At 39.5% G+C, this 18,979-nt stretch overlaps 1 protein-coding gene across 1 annotated transcript in view; it reads left to right on the plus strand.

The window, feature by feature from the left end:
- LOC140698889 (uncharacterized) overlaps window positions 1–18,979 on the plus strand; it is a 142,472-nt gene that overhangs the window by 37,020 nt on the left and 86,473 nt on the right. The window lies entirely within an intron of this gene.

Below are 18,979 nucleotides of genomic sequence, written 5' to 3' on the forward strand. Positions count from 1 at the left end.
GGTTGTTCATGTTATAAAACATAAAGCCTGTAAAAGTACAGTCCCTTTTCCTCCGAAGACATTCCACAAATACTCCTTTAACCTGGGTGTGGTTTTAAGAAGACAGAATCTTTAGAACATGTCCTTGCAGGTTGCTAGTGCAAAATCCCAAAATCAATAGTCTAGCTCAACATCTAAAATCTTTCTAATTTACCTTGGAATTGTATGGATAAGTGAAGCAGTTTGCTAAGAACTCAGACCAGGTTTAGAATACAGGTTGGTGTAGCTCAGCAGGTCCTCCCAAGCTGATGCTCTGCCAGAGGGCGGGGCCGAGGGGAGAGGGCGGGTCCTGCCCTCCCTGAGGTGACAATTTCATGGCAAAGACTTTCACCTGGTGAAGAACTTGGAGTTTCTTCTAAGAAGAGTGGGTCTGAAAAGAGTCCAAAGAGCGCGGGAGTGGCACAGTCCCATTTGTCTCAAGTAGGGGAGAGCGGCTGTGGGGCCACTTAGGAGACTCGTGAGTCCAGGTGGGCAGTGTTGGTGGCTTCCACTTGAGCGGTGGGACGGTCAGTGTTTAAAAGCGAACATATTGAAGGCATGTTTAGATGGTAAAAAGGAAAGGATGAAGGCTGGCTGTGAATGCAGGATGGAGTAAGGCCCAGGTTTCTGGGTGGATTAATGAGGTAAATGATGGTCCTTCTGTGCTCTGAGGAGGGAAAGCTGCAGAGGGAGTTCTGCGGAAAACTGATGAGTTCAGCTGTGGGTAAAGTGAAAGGTTGTTAGATGTGTGGTCTGGGAGCTCAGGTGAGAGCCAGTAGTGAGTAGGGGGAGGTGAGAGGGACTTTCAAATAATTTTGTATTGTGAACATACAAATAAGTATGAGTAATGACACATTTAACACCTCTATATTCTGGATTTAAAGCCCAGTAACATTTTGCTATACTGACTGCAGAGGTTCTTAATATTTTTTAATAGAAATAAGTAGAAACAAAATAGTGGAGTTAGTGAGCATCTTAGAGTAGATGTGTGTCCTTGTATGTATTTTTATACCTCATCTGTTTATAACCATAATCTACAAAAAGTTATCTTGCTTAGCATAAGAGTTAAACACAGGGACGTGACACACATTGTTGGGGGTTGAAGCTGATCTTCTCGGGCAAATTATGGACCCTCTCTTTGCCTTAGTTGCATCATCTGTGACTGCCCCAGGGCCCCTCATCACAGCTGATTTCCTAGAGTAGATGTTGGGAGGGAGGCTGCTGAAGGGAGTAAGAGGTGGCAACTGCTAGGGATATTGAAGAGAGACAAAAACAGATTAAAGCCGATAAACTGAGTACAAATACCCTCTAAATAGAAGGAATCCCGCAGTGTTTTGAGCCGCTTATCATAAGGGAAAGAAAATCACGTGGATCCAAAGCTCTTGAGCATATGAGTATTGTGGGTGGGAGGGTGTCATTATAAAAGTGTTGAGAAAAGGCCTCTTTGTTTTCCTTGACATTACCAGTAAGGATGGGGAGCAGAAGCGAAACCCTCTGCTTCACAGTTGAAGGTGCTGTTTTGTGCGAAACTGACCAAAGTTTGGAAACCAGTCATCAGCGATGCTGGCAAATGAAGAGGCTTCTGGATTGGGTGGGGCACTTGCTGTGACTTCCAGGTGACCTGCTGGCTGGGGGCTGTGTGGCGGGCAGTAGTTTTGCAGGGTAGCCCGGGCATAATCCCTAGCTCTGATGCTGCTGGTCTGATTAACAGACCTGGGCGCACACTGTCCTAATGGGGCAGCTCGGGATGTGGCCCTGCCGTGCTGAGAGCGAGAAGAGGGCTCCCCTGAGGAGGTGTCCCTGCGGAGAGTGGAAACGTACTCCTGCAGGGGAGGAAGAGCCTCTGAGCAGCGGGCCGGATGCACAGGCAAGACCAGCATGAGCACTGATGTTTCCGGGAGCCGGAAGTCATACAGTGGCCCAAACGGCCTTGTTCCTGAGAGACTGGAGGGAATAGATGCTGAAAAGGCAGGCTAGGGTCAGACCCTGTGGTGGGTTATGAGTGACAGGAGAGGATTGTTCAGGCAGGCATGAGACAACCCTGTGGGCGTCCCAGCTGGGGCGTCACGCCGAAGGGAAGAGCAGAGTTATAGACTTTGCCACTTATTAGCTGTGTGACGTTGAGCAATATCACCCCACCTCTCTCTATATATATCTTCATCTGTAAAGTGACACAGTGACAAGGTCGTGTCATCAGAAGTATTAGCTTAGCTCTGATCCTCTTTGTCGACTCCTGTCAGTGCTTCCCTGCAAGGTTCTGCAACGGCTGCTTTTACCCTGAGACGGGAGGGCATAGAGGGACACTGTAATACCCGAGGGCAGGAAGGGGTTGCTTTAAAATCAGACATGTAACAGCCTGCAGCTGCAGACCTGCAGGCAGTTTGGTTGACGGTCCTTGAGAGGACTTTGGAGGCCTTAGCGTCGTCTTAAGTCTTGTTTCCCCTTGGGGACCGGATTTGCCTTTGGGGATTGATGTTGAAGATTTGAGCTTCTGCAAAGCTGTTTTCAGAGATGTGTATATACGTAAAATACCATATAAAATAAAATGATTTATTTAACGTGTGCGAATTTGTAGCTGTTAGGAACAACTCTGTTGGCCTGGTCTCCACGGAGGACACCAAGGGTCAGCAGAGCGTGCAGGAGGGCAGGCAGCCTGCAGTGCTTCTGCGGGGTGTTCTCCCCAGCAGGGCGCTCTGCTGAGTTGAGTCTTCTACGAGTTTTGTTGCCAGAGGAGCAGACAGCAAATTAATGAGTTCTAGAGGGATTGTATAATGACAGGAAGAAATAGGAACCCGGAGATTTTCCGGACTAAAACACGCTTTGGTTCCTGATTCAGTGTGTTCCATTACAGAATTGATGAGTTGTGTCTATTCTGGAACGTCATTGAAATAAACGTTCAGCCTATATGTTAAGGGCTTTGTTTTATTTGGCTGGAGGACTCGAGCCGGGATGACAGCCTCTCAGATCACTCTGAGGGACTGCTCCCAAGAGGTAGGGGAGGAGCTAGGATATATAGAAGCTTACAACAAAGACCAGGTAATTGGAACAATAAAATATTGCTTGTTATCTAAAGAAAACCAGATATCTCAAGTTCAAGTATTTAGTGGTTTTCTATGTATGGTGGGAAGCAAACATTTGGGTCATTGAATTCATTCCTTTGGCAAGCCCCTGGCTATCTAGGGCCAGTATCCTGTCCTTTCTTACTCTGAGTCTGCTCAGAGGGCACCACTGTGAGTGGCTGAGAGGCCGGGCTGTAGGCATGTACTCGCTGGGGGTTGGCAGCAGCCGCTGATGACTCGGATTCAGCATTCTTTGTTTACTGTCATGGTTGCAGTATTTTCATGCACATTGTAGTATTTTCATTCACAGTGCTCCCACTTGGTCCTAAATTTGACCAATATTTTGAGAGACATTTCATGACCAATTTTGTCCCACGGTGCTAGGATGGCTCATTCCTAGTTCAGGTGAAGAATCTTCTAAGTTGCCATTCAAGGTGTAAGGTTTTTTTTGTCAGGCCCTGTTGATACTAAAAGTTCTCTGGATCACCTGTCTTACTAGTCTATTATGATACAGAAAGTGTTTACCCATCTTTGCTCATTCCCATACCTAGAATCACACTATTATGTTTATTTTATTCAGGGTTATAAATTTTATCTGTTTCTTCAAGATGTTTAGCCATCATCAATCTTGTGGGCCTAGTTACACATTGGGAAATGTAACAGACAACAATTTTATAAAATAGACAGGATATAAGTAATACAGCTAGTAACGTTAATAAAGTCACGAGTAAGAATTTAATAGTCGAGAAGTTGTATTTTTGGGTTAAAATTTTGCTTGTGTTTCTGAGTTTGATCCTATGAGAAAGTTCATATTTATGGTCAGGGTCAGAGCAGGTATTAATTGGCCAGTTGAAATCTCCCACCTTGTAATATCAACAGTGGCCTAAACAGAACTATAAATTCATTTTAGAATAACGTTTCTGAGGGCTATCTAATTAGAGCCTTGGAGTAGGGAAACCCACCAAGGTAACACAGAAGTACTAGACATAGGTAATTTATCATAAACTTAACAAGTGGAGTAGATCATAATCAAAGGTTGGAGAAATTATCAAAGTAATTGGTATACAGTCCTGGTCCGGTGTCTTGGGTCAGCTGTCTAGCTCAGATGTCGTCTTCTTCTCATCCTGGTCTGGTAGCTTTTTCTCCATTTGGGCATTGTTTTAAGGTGAGCAGCACTCGATAGGCCAGTGCACTGCAGGGGATGTTTCAGATAGGAAATGAATCCGAGACTCCGTTTCCTTCAGCTTTGGTGTGTATGGTCTGGTAAAGAGTACCTGAAAAAGGGTCCTTCCATTCAGGTTGGAGACAGTTCTTTAAGTCATGCCTGTTGCAGTATGTATAATCCCCTGGCTGCAGGTCATGGGGCATTGGAACTTTACCCAAGGATAGATTTCTGAGCTTCAGAAACAAACCTAGAGTATCCTTTTCATAATTCAATTAAACCGTACAGTAATGTGACATAACAGCAAGGAATGATCTGGGAAGTGTCTTAGTAAATATGGACCTCAATTAACAAAACTAGAATTTAATATCCACTAAAATATAATTTATTTTCTCTCTTAAGTTACCCTCAGTTTTCTCAAATATAGCCAAATCAAGATTAATTTTTTACAAGTTAAGTCTGATTATTTGATCATATAGGCTTTTTTAAATTGGCTGTGTTGGAAGTTTTAATACGGAGTCTCAGGGTAGAATGTTAAGGTTTGCTAAGGCCAAGAAAGACACGTCAAGGCTTTTCATGGGTTTCTGCCTTACAGATTTAGGTAAATTCTTTTCTCTTTAAAATCCTTAAAATATCTTTATACTCCTATATCTGTTAGGAGATGATCTCCCTAATTTGTTTGATAGAGCCACTGGGGACCTAAGTGTTTTTAGTCTCTTGAGGGATCAGATAGAGAGAAAAGATAAGTGTTCCAAGTGTGATTACATAGGTATAATTTATCAAATTGCTGTGAACCATAACTAGCTTAAGGAGAAGAGATTCTTTACGTCTGGGAAACAGGTTAAAAGCCAGTAGTATTTCAAACAATATCAAAAATTATAACCATATTCAGCAGGTTAATCAGTCCCATGTAACTAATTCTTTTAATGAGAGTTTTCATTAGAACTTTAAAATGTCTTACCCAGTTTAGTTCAGTGCTATAGTGTGAAATTTATTAGGAATCAGTAAATCTCCTTGAAGAGAAAGCATTTTGCAAAACCATCAGAAGAAAACAATTAACTGTCTATAAATGACAAAAGATTTAAAAGCATGGTTAAACACCGTTACACTATAATCAATAAAGAAATCTGTTCACTATACCCATAATTATCACTGGTAACATTTCAGATATACCAGAATTTTAGGGAGTCCATATAATTTCTACAATATCTATATTAATAATATTGTCTCATTCAATATAACCTTAGAAGTTTTATGATTCATTTGACAATTCCATGTTATTTAAAATGCCAAATGAAACTTTATAGTTAAAAATCTCTCTTTGGGATGTTTCAGGGGCCTTCTGTAGCATCCCAAACTTAACTGGAGATTAAAAGAATTTTAATTAATTAAATTAATTTTTATTTAATTAATTAGAATTTTATATTTGGGGAGCTTTTTGAAAGATTTCAGAACACTTGATCAGATAAACATATAGATCACTGTAAAGTAGTACTAATTCATTAACAAGAAAATATGTCAAATGTAAAGGCAGAACAGATCAGCTAAGTGGTATAAGAAGTTTTACAATCTGTTACTGAAGGTGGATTAATATTTTAAGAAAAATTTTTCCTCTTACCAGAGAGAAAACCAAATCTAATCTTGTTCCAGCTAACTTCTAAGATTCATTTACGTTGCCCAATTTAATTCTAAACTTAGCCAATTCTGACCACGTACAAAACTTTCCTCAGGGTTCCTTTTCCACAAGCCTTCCACAGCTTTCTATACTTATATTAGTGTGTCCCTTATTTTGTCTTCCATTCAGAGGTAACCAGCTTCAGGAGAAAGTCACTATTTTTCATTAACAAAGTATTATTCCATTCTTACATCTTCCTTTACGCATTTATATTACTTTCCTAGGATACTGAGATCATTCCCTTACTAATAGAGACTATTTCAGTGTGGCACCAACCATTTATTAATATTTCTATATACCTTTAGTTTCACTGTAAGAGGAAGTTAAATGTTAAGTAATTCGTATTTCAATGTTATTTTATCTGAAAATGGCATAGCTATTTAATAAAATCTTGTCATTTAACTTAATTTAGCAGAACACTAGAATTTAAAGATACCAAACACTTAGAGATTATCTTAAACATACATTTTAAAAATATATTTTAAATATTTACCCAAAGCTCTCATCTCATTTGCATTTAATTTACTTAAAATTTTACCACAGCACATTACTTTTATTTTTTTTTGACAAATCTGCAACAGATATAACAGGATCTTATTTGACTTTCATTAAACCTAGGTACAGTAAAGGTATTATACATAATATTGATGACTTTAAAGATGTCTATATTAATTAGAACATACTTAAACTAAACAATATCAAATATTATCTTAATATTGAATATTTTCCATTTCACATGACGCTGAAAGTCAATTTGTTCAGTTGTTATTTTAAAAATACTTAATGTTTAAGCTCTTATATTTTTACATCAATTAAGCAGAGCTCTATGACTGAATTTTTTTTCTTTAGCAGTAGAAATATCTCACTTCTATAATGTGTACACAGGCTTATAATCAGAAAAAAGCTAGAGATCTCATAGCTTCACTTTAAAACTTACTTATAAGATAGGTATAATAATAGTTGGAGTAAGCTGAATTTGCTTGCTCAAATCATTAAGGCTTACTATTTATGAAACAGACAGTTAAAATTTCTTCACAATGTCTGAAGGACCCTTCAGAGTTCTGAGTTCTAATATGCCAAAAATTTCTTGGCCTTAAGGTTTATTTCGTTGAGCTAATTAGACTCAGTCCTAGGTCACTGTTTGTTGTATTTATATTTCTGATGTGCAAGACAAAGACACTGTCTTCCAGGTCCCCAGAGAACTGCTCTCTCACCCAGGCCGTATTTTATCTCCTTAAATGGCATTTTTGTATCAGTGAGAAGAGCTGTATACAAAGAATTCCATGTTTTAAAACTTTAAGGCTTACTTAAATATGTCTTCCAAAACTTGCATAAGGCATTTAGTAAGATCTCTTTTCCTTGTGTTATAAGTTAAACCCAGGGTAAACCTGTATTTTTTTATTAGCCACTCAAATTAGTTTTTAGTTTTACATTATATTGGACGGCTTATGTAACTATATTGGTTTATTTTAATTTGTTCAATTAATATTTTCAGAGGGACAGATATGTGCCTAGCCTTATAATACCAAGAAGGGGAAGTGTTTTTCCTCTTAAACATATGTATCCCACAACACAAGCAAAAGTTTTGTATAAAGACCATTTAAATATACCAATTTCACAAACTTTTATCTCAATTTTATTAAATCTTATACCTTTAATTTTTATATTTATTAAGTTTAATCAATAATTCTTATTTCTAGAAGGAGTGCCAGAAACCTTTTTTTGTGTGTGTGTGCATTGTATATAATTTTATAGAAGTCTCTAGGATGCCCAAGATTCAGCCAAAGAGCTTAGGCACTTCTCAGTTTTTAATTTCATTAATTGGTCTGTTATCCCAATTATTGATCAAGTATTTCAGTCTATATATACATATATTACAAACTGTGGTAAGTAAAATGGGCTTGTTTGAACTTTAATCTTGGGGGGGAGTAGGTGAACTCTTTGGCCCTTTTTTTTTTTAACTTTACGTTGTGTAGTATCAAAACCCTGTATGTAAATCCAAAAATGTCCATTTTATTTATTTGATTCAAAATAACCATATAAAAATATTTATCCTTTTGGGATAAGCCACTTATTTTTTTTTGACATTTTTACAATCATTTTTCCAGTTATTCAACCTAATTAACATTAATTATTCTAAGTTTTTATTAGCATATCTAGAAACATTTATCAGAAAGGAAAACACAAACGTAGCTTTTCAAACCAGTTTTATTTTTTTAACTAAGTTCTTAGGTTAACCATTAGATATATTTTTCTACATTTAAACTTGATTTTAATAGAAACCATAAAAAAACTGTTTATAATGAGATCTCTTTAAACTTTCACCAATTAAAAAGTTTTTCCAAATTAAAAAATCCATCATATGGCCGTCAATTTATATACAAATATAATATATATATAGTGATTTTAAACCAATAAGATGAAGAGGCCCTTCCACATGAGAGTCGGGGTGTTGCCTAAATAAAATTCAAAGGTTTACTCTCCAAAAGCTAAAAGCCTTTGTGGTCCAGGCTGATGCAGCAAAGTTTAAGTTGGCAAAATATCTGAAAATTGGTACAATCAAAGAATTGCTTAGAATCCCAATTTATTTGCGTGGCCACCATATGTACACAATACTTGAAACTTTTGTATGGTGGAGTCCAAGGTTTCCTTTAAAAAATAAACTAAACATACATATACATACATACACACACTTAAAACACCCAGAGAAAGATAAAACATTTACATTTCAAGGACACAGGAAGAGAAATCCAAGTTACCCCTAAAGGGGATTTTGTTTTTATAAGTTCAGAATTCCAAAAAATGTTTTTATCAGGCCTGGTTAGTTATTTTCAGAGTGAGTTTTTTTTTTTTTCTTATTCCCAATTAATGTTGTAAATTTTGTATGTACATAAACCTGGCTGGGGTAATAGTTGGAGACTGGCAATCTGTCATTTCTTTTTCTTTTCTTTTCTGTTCTTTATTTTTTTTTTTTTTGAAAGTTCTATTCCCCATTGTAAGGTCGGGTTCTCAGAATAAATTTGCTAGTAAGATTTCCCACAGGGACAACTCTGTGTCATGAAGTCTTTGTGTCTACCACTCCTGGAAGATTCTCTGTCACCCGAGAAAGCTGTTACCAGCCAGGAGGATGGTCCGAATTTTGGAGTTGAAAGTTTCCTCATAAGAGTTTTACTTTTATCCTGAAAAATTCAATGGAGGTAACCAAATTGAGGAAAATATTAGACCAGACTCTTACCTAACCACTCAGTCCTGAACCCAGTGTCTTTCAACTTGGACTCACTCAGGATGTCTCCACTGGGTGAGTATTTTCCTCATATGTTTCCACCAGCCCCACTTTGGACATATCCTCAAGGTGGATATTTCCTGTTATCTTTCAACCAGGCCCCACTCAATATGTCTCCACTGGGTGGGTAATTCACCTCAGTTTCTTTCAACTGGAGGGCCACGTACCTGGATACACCACCAGATAAAACTTAGGATCATCAACCAATATGTGAGATCCGAGAACCTAGAGAGACTCACCCAAATTCATCTGGACTCCCCGAGGAGGTGGATGGGCACAAAGGGCCACTGCTGGTACCAAGGCTCCGGTTACTTGGAGAGTTCAGGTGGAGAGAAATCTGCTGTGGTGCTTCATGGTGTCCAAAACTGTTGACTGAAATACATGTGCAGCCTAAAAGTTAAGAGTTATGTTTCATTTGGTGGGAGGACTCGAGCTAGGATGACAGCCTGTCAGAACTCTCTGAGGGACTGCTCCCAAGAGGTTGAGGCAGAGCTAGGATATATAGGAGCTTTACAACAAAGACCAGGTTGTTGGAACAATAAAAGATTGCTTGTTATCTAAAGAAAGCCAGGTATCTCAAGTTCAAGAATTTAGTACTTTTGTATGTGTGAGAGGAAGCAAATATTTGGACTCACTGAATTCATTTTTTAGACAAGCACCTAGCTATCTCGGGCCAGTAGCCTGTCCTTTCTTATTCTGAGTCTGCTCAGATGACACCATTGTGAGTTGCTGTAGCAGCTGAGCTGCAGGCCTGTCCTAGCTGGGGGGTGGCGGCAGCCTTTAATGACTTGGTTTCAGTATTCTTTGTTTACTGTCATGGTTGCAGTATTCTCATTCACATTGTAGTATTTTCGTTCACAGACTGATTATGGATAATCTGCAACCTTGGAAAGCAACCGAGATGGAATTACTGCAGGTACCTTCTGCTTTAATAAGCCGTGTGCAAACATAAACAGGGAGGAAGCATACACTTGGATTTGGAGGTGTAGGAAAGGGATCCTGCACATTGCAGGAGAACGCAATGCAGAATTCCTTACGTCCACCTTTCTTTACTGTAGTGGTTTCTGAGAACAGTTTATGGTAATTAACCAACATTGACAAACTGCACAAATTGCATTTAAGAGCTGGCCGGCTGAAACTTGTGTATTGGAGAGGTGGAATTCAAAGGCAAGTGGTCAGGTGGATTGGAGAGAGATGGAGCCAAGGCCTGGGCCCAGATTCCGGTTTAAATTGCCATTTCTTCACCATAGGGCCTTGGAATAGAATTCAAAATCTCTTAACCTGTTGGTGAATCTGTGAAATGGGCATAATATTCGTTTCACCCTGGGATTGTTGTAAGATCTAAAGAGTATTATAGCACACATGAAGCACTTAACCCACTGGCACTTAGCAGTGTTCACTGTGTGGGGCCGCCCCGCTTAGCATGTGTCAGAGCCGTAAAGGCAGCATTTGTCTGTTGAGGATGCACTTGCAGCCCCTTGGCTAGGTTATGAATTTGGTGATTTCCTATAATCCTTGTAATTCTATGTGCCATGGACAGTTATTTTCATGGACAGGTGAGGAATCTCATGGTAAAAAGACTGTATAATTTGCCCAAAATCAGACCATAATTTTGGGTGCAGAGGCCTCGGTTCAGCATGGGCCCCTGGGCCTTCTGCCCTCTCTGTTCAGCACCAGAGCCAGATATGGAGTCGGCTGTTTCCCTGCCCAGAATATCCGGCAGGCCGCAAGACACATCTGGCCCTGTGCTGCTTGAGCAAAAACTCCGAAGGAGAGACAGTTACAAAAGGGATAAACATAAAAACAGACGACAGCAAATTGTGATCAGCTCTGAGAAGGAAAGGAACATGTCTCGCCGTGCAGAGCTGGAAGCTTTCCCGTCTGGGCTGCTCTGGGGGTGTTCATCTCAGCTAAACAAGTTCTGCTGCTGCACCAAGGCAGGAAGGCAGGGCGCGTGTGGCCAGGTAGACAGGGCCTCGTTGATCGTACTCATTCCCCATTAAGCGACAGTTCTCTCGGGCACTTAACTAATAAACAGATGTTGGCCATAATCATCACGCACTTTGCTTGGTAGTTTTATTGGCCCCAGCATTGAGATGAGGTCATTGAAGCTGGGGAGTTTGCTGCATGCCCGTGATTACCTTGCAAATACCCCGACTGTTCTTTCAATCTAGACTGGTGTGGCTGTCATGCCCCATCCCTGTGAATGGCATCGTGTAGCTTCTCCCAAGTGGCCCAAATGACTGACATTGATATGCTTAATTCGTTGGAAATAGTATGTGACAATAATAGAAAAAGGTAGTAAGAAATTGTTTGGAAAACTGGAAAAAACCTTTTCTTCCCCAGCTGGGGGAGCGTAACCTGTATCACTCACCCTACTCACTGCCTGTCACCTCCTCCCCGCCGACTCCGTGTTCATAAGCCACACTGAGTCTTGGGAGAACATTTTGCCTCATGACACTTTTGACTAGGACCTGCAACTTCTTTGTCCCTGGTTAACTCTCTCTTCAAAGCCATTCAACTTTTTGCAGGCTCCTCCACTCAGATGTAAGAATAGCCTCTTTAAACTTCTTGATGCAGCTCCTTAATGAAGATCTTGTGATGGAAACCTAGCCAAAACTGGGATGTATGCATATAGTGGCTGCAAACTCAGCACTTTGTTAGTTCAGAATCAGAGGGGTGAGTGACTCAGGAAATGCTTTTTTAAGGTAACAAGGGGAAAGTGAAAGGACGCTTGCTGTGTAAGAAAGAAACATCTCAATCACAGCCAGTAAGGCACCTGTGTTCAGGATGGGGTGTGGCGAGTGCAGAGTTTTCACAAAGAAAATAGTGGTGTGATGGGAGCGAGGACAGTTGGGTACTTTATTGGGGAGGAAAAAAAGTGGGCTGAACATTTCCTTGTTGAACAAGAGGATTGTGACATGATGTGCTTGTATTTTGGAGAGAAGGGTTTTGTGGGGACAAGCCTAGGAGTACGCTGTATGTCTGGGGAGTCAGCACAACAGAGAAACACAGAGAACCGGGCAGACCCCAAGACCCATGCTGGGGGAGAGACTGCCCACCAATTGGAGCCCTGGAGGCTGCTTCTGTCCCTTAGCTGTGGCCTCAGACCTCCCTTCACAGCCCAGTCCTGTTGATACAAGAATAAAAAACGTTGGGCATGAGAAGGGCTGTGTCCCAGGCTTTCATTGAGCCCCTGGGATGTGCCCCACCAGATTTTGTTCCTTAACTTCATGCAGTAAAGAATTCAAGAGCAAGCCAGTGTTGAGTAAAGGTAGATTTATTCAGAGAGATACATAGATAGGCAAGAGAAACTTCACGAGGTGTGGGGGTTTGATGCTCATATTAGAAGTAGGTACACACTCCACACATTGTGGGCCTTCCCCAAAGAGGGAGAGAGAGTGGTGACCGCGAGGTGGCGCTGTGTTGCTTGTTTTCTTGGGCTTGGTGGTTTCATATGCTAATAAGTAGAAGGACCAGCCTTAGGGCAAGGGGCTAGGATTCCCAGGGAGTTGGCCATTTCCCACCCTTTGACCTTTTGTGGCTAGCATTGGGACTGCCATGTTGCCTGGGGCATGTTATTCACCAAGTTACTATTACAATGGATGTTTACTGAAGCTCAAGATCTGCTAGAAGTTAAATCTCTTCATCCTGAGCCTCAAGGCCTATTGGGGTTTGAATCCTTTAACATTTTGATGTTAATTGCTGTGGCCTTCCTTGAATGGCTGTGCTCTTCCCCCTTCCATCCTGTCTCACTGTGATGACACAGAGACAGCAAAGGTCGGGCCCTACCTGTGCTCCTGCATTTAAAGGTGGGAGGTGTGAGGTGGGCTTATGATGACCCTGAATGGTAAGAAAAATGTTTCAGATTTTCCTACGTGAGACATGGGGACCTGACAGCAACCTCCGCAGATTTATCTCAAGGGCTTTATCGCTTGTGTTGTTATAGAAACAACAGGCAAGCCAAGAAACAAGTATAACTCACAAGGTTGTAGTACTGAGATTTATTTAGCTGGCACGCTCAGAGGGGCTTCATTTCCAAAGCTCTGAGCACCTCCAAGACGTGCACATGAGGTTTTATAGGGTTAATTACAAGTATGGGGCTATTAGCCAATAAGGCTCAAACAACAAAAAGCAAGGAATCAGTACACTGAAGCTTATCAATTTGGAACAGATCCCGTTACTGACAATTGTTGTCCTTGGATTTACGTGTTAGCTTATTAGCCCATTAAACTGACACTAAACTTCAGGTTTACCAGGTAGCTCAGCAAAACTTAGATCAGTAAACCGACACTTATCACACTTAGATTTGTGACTTAGCTTGTTAGCCCAGCTGGGGTTTTCCTTCACAGTGTCACTTATATTTTTTATTTTTCTTTTTATCTTTTTTTAAGTATTTAACCCAAATTTAATATCAGGGTTTTTTGGGAAAGAAATTTCTCTTTATCTTTTCTTTGGGGTTCTTTTGGGGGGGAGGTAATTAGATGTATTTATCTGTTAGTGGAGGCCCTGGGGCTTGAACCCAGGACCCCGTGCACGCTAAGCACATGCTCTACCACCCGCCCCATCATCATTTTCTTTTTGCTTTAGCTGCCAAGAATCTTACAGCTGAATTTGTAGTCGGCCTTTAACACTTGCCCTGACTTCATGGAATCCATTTTTATGAGTTTATCTCCCCCTGGTTTCATTTAAGTATTGAATCTCCATTTTCTCTTCACTCTCGGTTTTGCATTTTTGTTGTTATGGTTGTTAAGCTGTGTTTAACAGAATTGTTTAAATTCTCTTTTAGCAAGAGGCTGAATGTAAATAAATATGTAAGCAAACAGCACAATTAAATGCTTTTATACATTCTGAGCTGTTTAGTAGTAACTTAAAAACCGAATTGAATATTAAAGTGATAGCATTTTAAAAATATTTTTTAATTTTTCATAAAAATATAGCTGATTTAAAATATGATATTAGTTTCAGGTGTACAATAGATGCTCCATTTATAGTTACTGTAAAACATTGTCTGTATTCCCTGTGTTGTAAGATACATCCCTCTAGCGTGTTTACATTACATGTTGCAGTTTGTATAAGAAAGTTGGGTAACGCAGAGTCTGGAACGTGGCTGTGTATGACTCAGGTTCACGCTCACCCTGCCTGTCAGAGCTCAGGCCTTCACTCCTTTCTGCAGGGGAGCGAGTGGAGGCAGCTCTCATCAGCGCTGTCACCACCCTCTGAGTGGCAGTGACAGCAGTGACTGTGTGTGGACGTGCAAATTGTTTTTCCAAGAGCTTTATATGCGTTTCTGCATTTAATAATTGAAGCCCTCCTGTGAGGAAGCATTTTTAATGCATAATACATTTTATTTTGATATTGATAGATTTCAAACCTCTGGAAAATTTACAGTAGTACAATAAACGCTTAGATACAGTTCACCTTATAGGGCACTATTTGGCTTTCTGTGTCTGGCTTATTTTAGCATAAAATTTCAAGGTTCATCCATATTGTAGCCTGAATCAGTACTTTATTCTTTTTGTTTGATAATATCCTTTTCCATTTTTTTTGGTTTTAGTCTATTTAAAAATATTTTCATTGAAGTCTAGTCAGTTTATAATGTTGTGTCAGTTTCTTGTCTACAGCACAAGACTTCAGTTAAAAAGGAACATACCTGCATTCATTTTCATACTGTTTTTAAACATAAGTTACAATAAGATATTAAATATATTCTCCTGTGCTATACAGTATAAACTTGCTGTTTATTCTTTACATACTCAGTAACTGCAAATCTTGAACTCCCAATTTATTCCTTCCCACACCCTCCCCCCTCTGGTAACCACAGTTTGTTTTCTGTGACTCTGTGTCTGTTTTTGTTCTGTAGATAAGTTTATTTTTTTGTTTCTTTCTTTTTTTTTTTTAGATTCCACATGTCAGCAATCTCATGTGGTATTTTCGTTTCTCTTTCTGGCTTACTTCACTTAGAATGACATTCTCCATGTCCATTGATGTTGCTGCAAATGGCATTATTTTATTATTATTTTATGGCTGAATAGTAGTCTATAGGACAAATATGCTACAACCTCTTTATCCAGCCATCTGTCAGTGGACATTTCGGTTGTTTCCATGTCTTGCTATTGTAAATAGTGCTGCTGTGAACATTGGGGTGTAGGTGTCTTTTTGAATTAGGGTTCCTTCTGGATATATGCCCAGGAGTGGGATTGCTGGGTCATCTGGGAGGTCAAGGTTTTGTCTTTTGATGAACCTCTATACATTTTTCCACAATGGCTCCACCAAACTGCATTCCCACCACAGTGTAGGAGGGTTCCCAATTCTCCGCAGCCTCTCCAGTATTTATTGTCTGTGAACTTCTCAATGATGGCTATTCTGACTGGTGAGAGGTGATATTTGATTGCAGTTTTGATTTGCATTTCTCTGATAATGATATTGAACATTTTTTCATGTGCCTACTGGCCATTTGTGCGTCTTCATTGGAGAAATGTTTCTTTAGGACTTCTACCATTTTTTGAATTGAATTGTTTGTTTTCCTTTCTTATTAAGTGTAAAAGCTGTTTACATATTCTGGGAATTAAGCCCCTAGCAGTTTCATTTATTGCAAATATTTTCTCCCATTCCATAGGTTGGTTGTCTTTTTGTTTTGCTTACTGTTTCCTTAGCTGTGCAAAAGTTTGTAAGTTTAATTAGATCCCTCTTGTATATTTTTGGTTGTTTTTCTATTGCTTGAGTAGACTGCTCTAGGAAAACATTGCTGAGATGTATGTCACATGTTTTGCCTATGGTTGCTTCTAAGAGGTTTATAGTGTCTTGTCTATATGTTTAATTCTTTAACACATTTTGAATTCATTTTTGTGTATGCTGTGAGGGAGTAGTCTAACTTCATTGATTTACATGCAGCTGTGCAGTTTTCCCTGCACCATTTGCTGAAGAGGCTGTCTTTATTCCATTGTATGTTCTCACCTCCTTTGTCAAAGTTTGAATGACCAAAAGTTTGTGGGCCTATTCTTGGTAAATGTGTTTATCCATTCATTGATGGATGGATATTGTTAGTAACTTTTGGCTACTCTGAATGATACTGCTATGAATATTGATGTGAAATTTTTATGAGAATATGTTTTCATTCTGTTGGCTGTACAGTTGGCCCTCCATATCTGTAGTTTCCACTACATGGATCCAGATGGCTGATTGTAAAGGGACTCGAACATCCTTGGATTATGGTATCCAGGGTGTGGGGTTCCTGAAACCAACCCCCCAAGGGTATTGAGGGATGACTCTACATATAGGAGTGGAATTGCTGAGCCATATAACTCTAAGCTTTTGAGGAAATACCAGGCTTCTCCAAAGAAGTTACACAATTGTCCCTTTCCCCTGGCCGCATATGAGGTTTCTCTGCCTCCTGAATGACATTTGTTATTGTCCGTGATTTGGTAATAACCATCCTAGTGGGTGTAAAATGAGATCTCATTTTGATTTTGATTTGTCTAGTGATGTTGAGCATCTTTTCATATGCTTATTGGCCATTTGTATATGTATCTAAATTCGTGGTAAATTTAAAAATTGGGTCTGTTTTATTGTATTGTTCAGTTGTAAGAATTCGTTATATATCCTGGATGCTACTCTCTTATTAGATACATGTTTTGCAAAATTGTTCTTCTATTCTGCACATTGTCTTTCACTATATTTTTTTAAAGATTAAAACAATTTCTTTACAGGGGAGGTAGTTAGATGTAATGATTTATTTTATTTTTCTTGCTAAGCAAGCACTCTCTGACTTGAGATACCCATTTCCCCTGTCATTTCACTTTCTTGATGATGTCCTTTGTAAGAAAAGGGTTTTAATTTTGATGAAGTCCAGTTTATCTGCTTTTTTCTTCTATCACTTGTGCTCTTGGTATTGTATCCAGGAAACCAAAGCCTATCCTAGGACCACAAAGATTTATACTGTGTCTTCTTTTAGAAAGTTTATAGGTTTAATTTTTACATTTCTGTCTGTGATCTACTTTGTTTTAATTTTTATTTGTTATATAAAATATGGGTGTTCAGATTCCAGATTGATTCTTTTGCCTGCAGACACCCAGCTGTCCCTGCACAATTTGTTGAATAGACTATTCTTTCAATGGGGTGTTTTTGGCCCCCTAGTGGAAAACTGTCTCTAAATGTAAGTTTTTCCCCGTGGGTTTTTATTGTGTCTCATAGATTTATTTATCCAAACTTATGCCAGCAACATACTGACTTATTACTATAGCATTTTAGTACCTTTTAAAGTGAGTCCTCCAACTTTACTCTTCGTTTGCAAGGTTGTTTTGGCTATCCTGGGCCCCTTGCACGTCCATATTAATTTTGGGATCAGTTTTTCAATTTTTGCAAAGAAGTCAGCTGGAATTTTGATAGGGATTCCACTGTATATGTAGATCATTTTGAGGAGTCTTAATATTTTTAATAATACTGTCTATCATTCCATGGAAATGGGATGTCTTCCATATATGTAGATCTTTTAAAATTTATTTTGGTGATACTTCAAAAAGTTCAATGTACAAATCTTGTAAATTTTTGTTAAATGTATCTCTCATTTTATTTTTAATGCTGCTGTAATTGGAAATGCTGAGTTTCTTATGGGTGGGACTATATATCAATCTTCTTATTTCTAGAATTCCTTAACAGCAATTACCCTAGTTATATATTTGCTACTTAAATCTATCCACAACAATTCCCCACCCCGTGTTATAAGAAACCAAGACCCAAGTTAAGCTACCTGAACACCTATGTGGAAATGTGAAATGAGACCCTTGGGTGGGGCTTTGTGCAGATGATACTGGAGCTTATTCAGGATGGCTTCATCGTAATTTCTTTTAAACAACCCTTTCGGTGTATTTAGTCAGATACATTAAGAACATGCCCTTTTGATGTGCGGAGTAGCTAAGACTATGATTTTCAAATAATTTCTAATGAGAGTGTTGTTCTTGAAACCTAATTTGCATCAATCTTTGAAGATTTATGTTTCAGGGGCTTTGACTAAAGAACACCTGTCTTTAATCAATAACGACAACTAAATGCTCAAGCAACATGTAAGAGCTTGAGCAAACTGCCCCTACCCTATAGTGCTGGGTGGCTGCAGCTGCAACTGGAGTCAGCGCTTACCTATCCCAGTACGCTTGTGCTGATCTGCTCAAAGTGGTTCGTCCAACAGTTTGTCAGTAGTCTGTTGGACAAAGTCATTAAAAATTGATTGAAGGATGCTGGAATGCAATATAATCTTATTAATATTAATTAAGCACATATTGAGTGCTTATTGTATGATGGAATTGTCCCTCAGCCTCACATGAATATTATTTCTCATAAAACCTCACATATTTCCTTGTTAATCTCACTTTACAGATAAGGAGACAGACAATTAGGTCTTCTCTCTTTTGGGGGAGCTCATTATCAATGATGGGAAGTTATAAGGAAAAAGATATTGATTCATCATGAGAAAACATTTTTCTGAGGGTCAGCAAAGAAGAAGATGAACACTGAAGAAGGTGATCATTGTTCAAGTGAGACAAGACCTGGGTTGTGCGGAGTCAGCATCCCTGTCCTAGAGAAGGCACGTGTAGAGCTGCGTACAGGGTGAGGCGGCGCGGCCGCGCAGGGAACGCGGATGCTGGGCCGTTGGGCTGTGCTCAGGCCCGGTGGGGCTTTCTCCTAAGGGCAGTGGACCATCATTGACAGATTTTATGTTGGAGAGTGGGGTGCTCTCGTAGTTCACTTTTGTCTTGTAGAATGCTTGGAAACATTTAGAAGGCTTG

The sequence above is a fragment of the Vicugna pacos genome, chromosome 10 (genome assembly GCF_048564905.1).
Source record: "Vicugna pacos chromosome 10, VicPac4, whole genome shotgun sequence".
NCBI lineage: Eukaryota > Metazoa > Chordata > Mammalia > Artiodactyla > Camelidae > Vicugna > Vicugna pacos.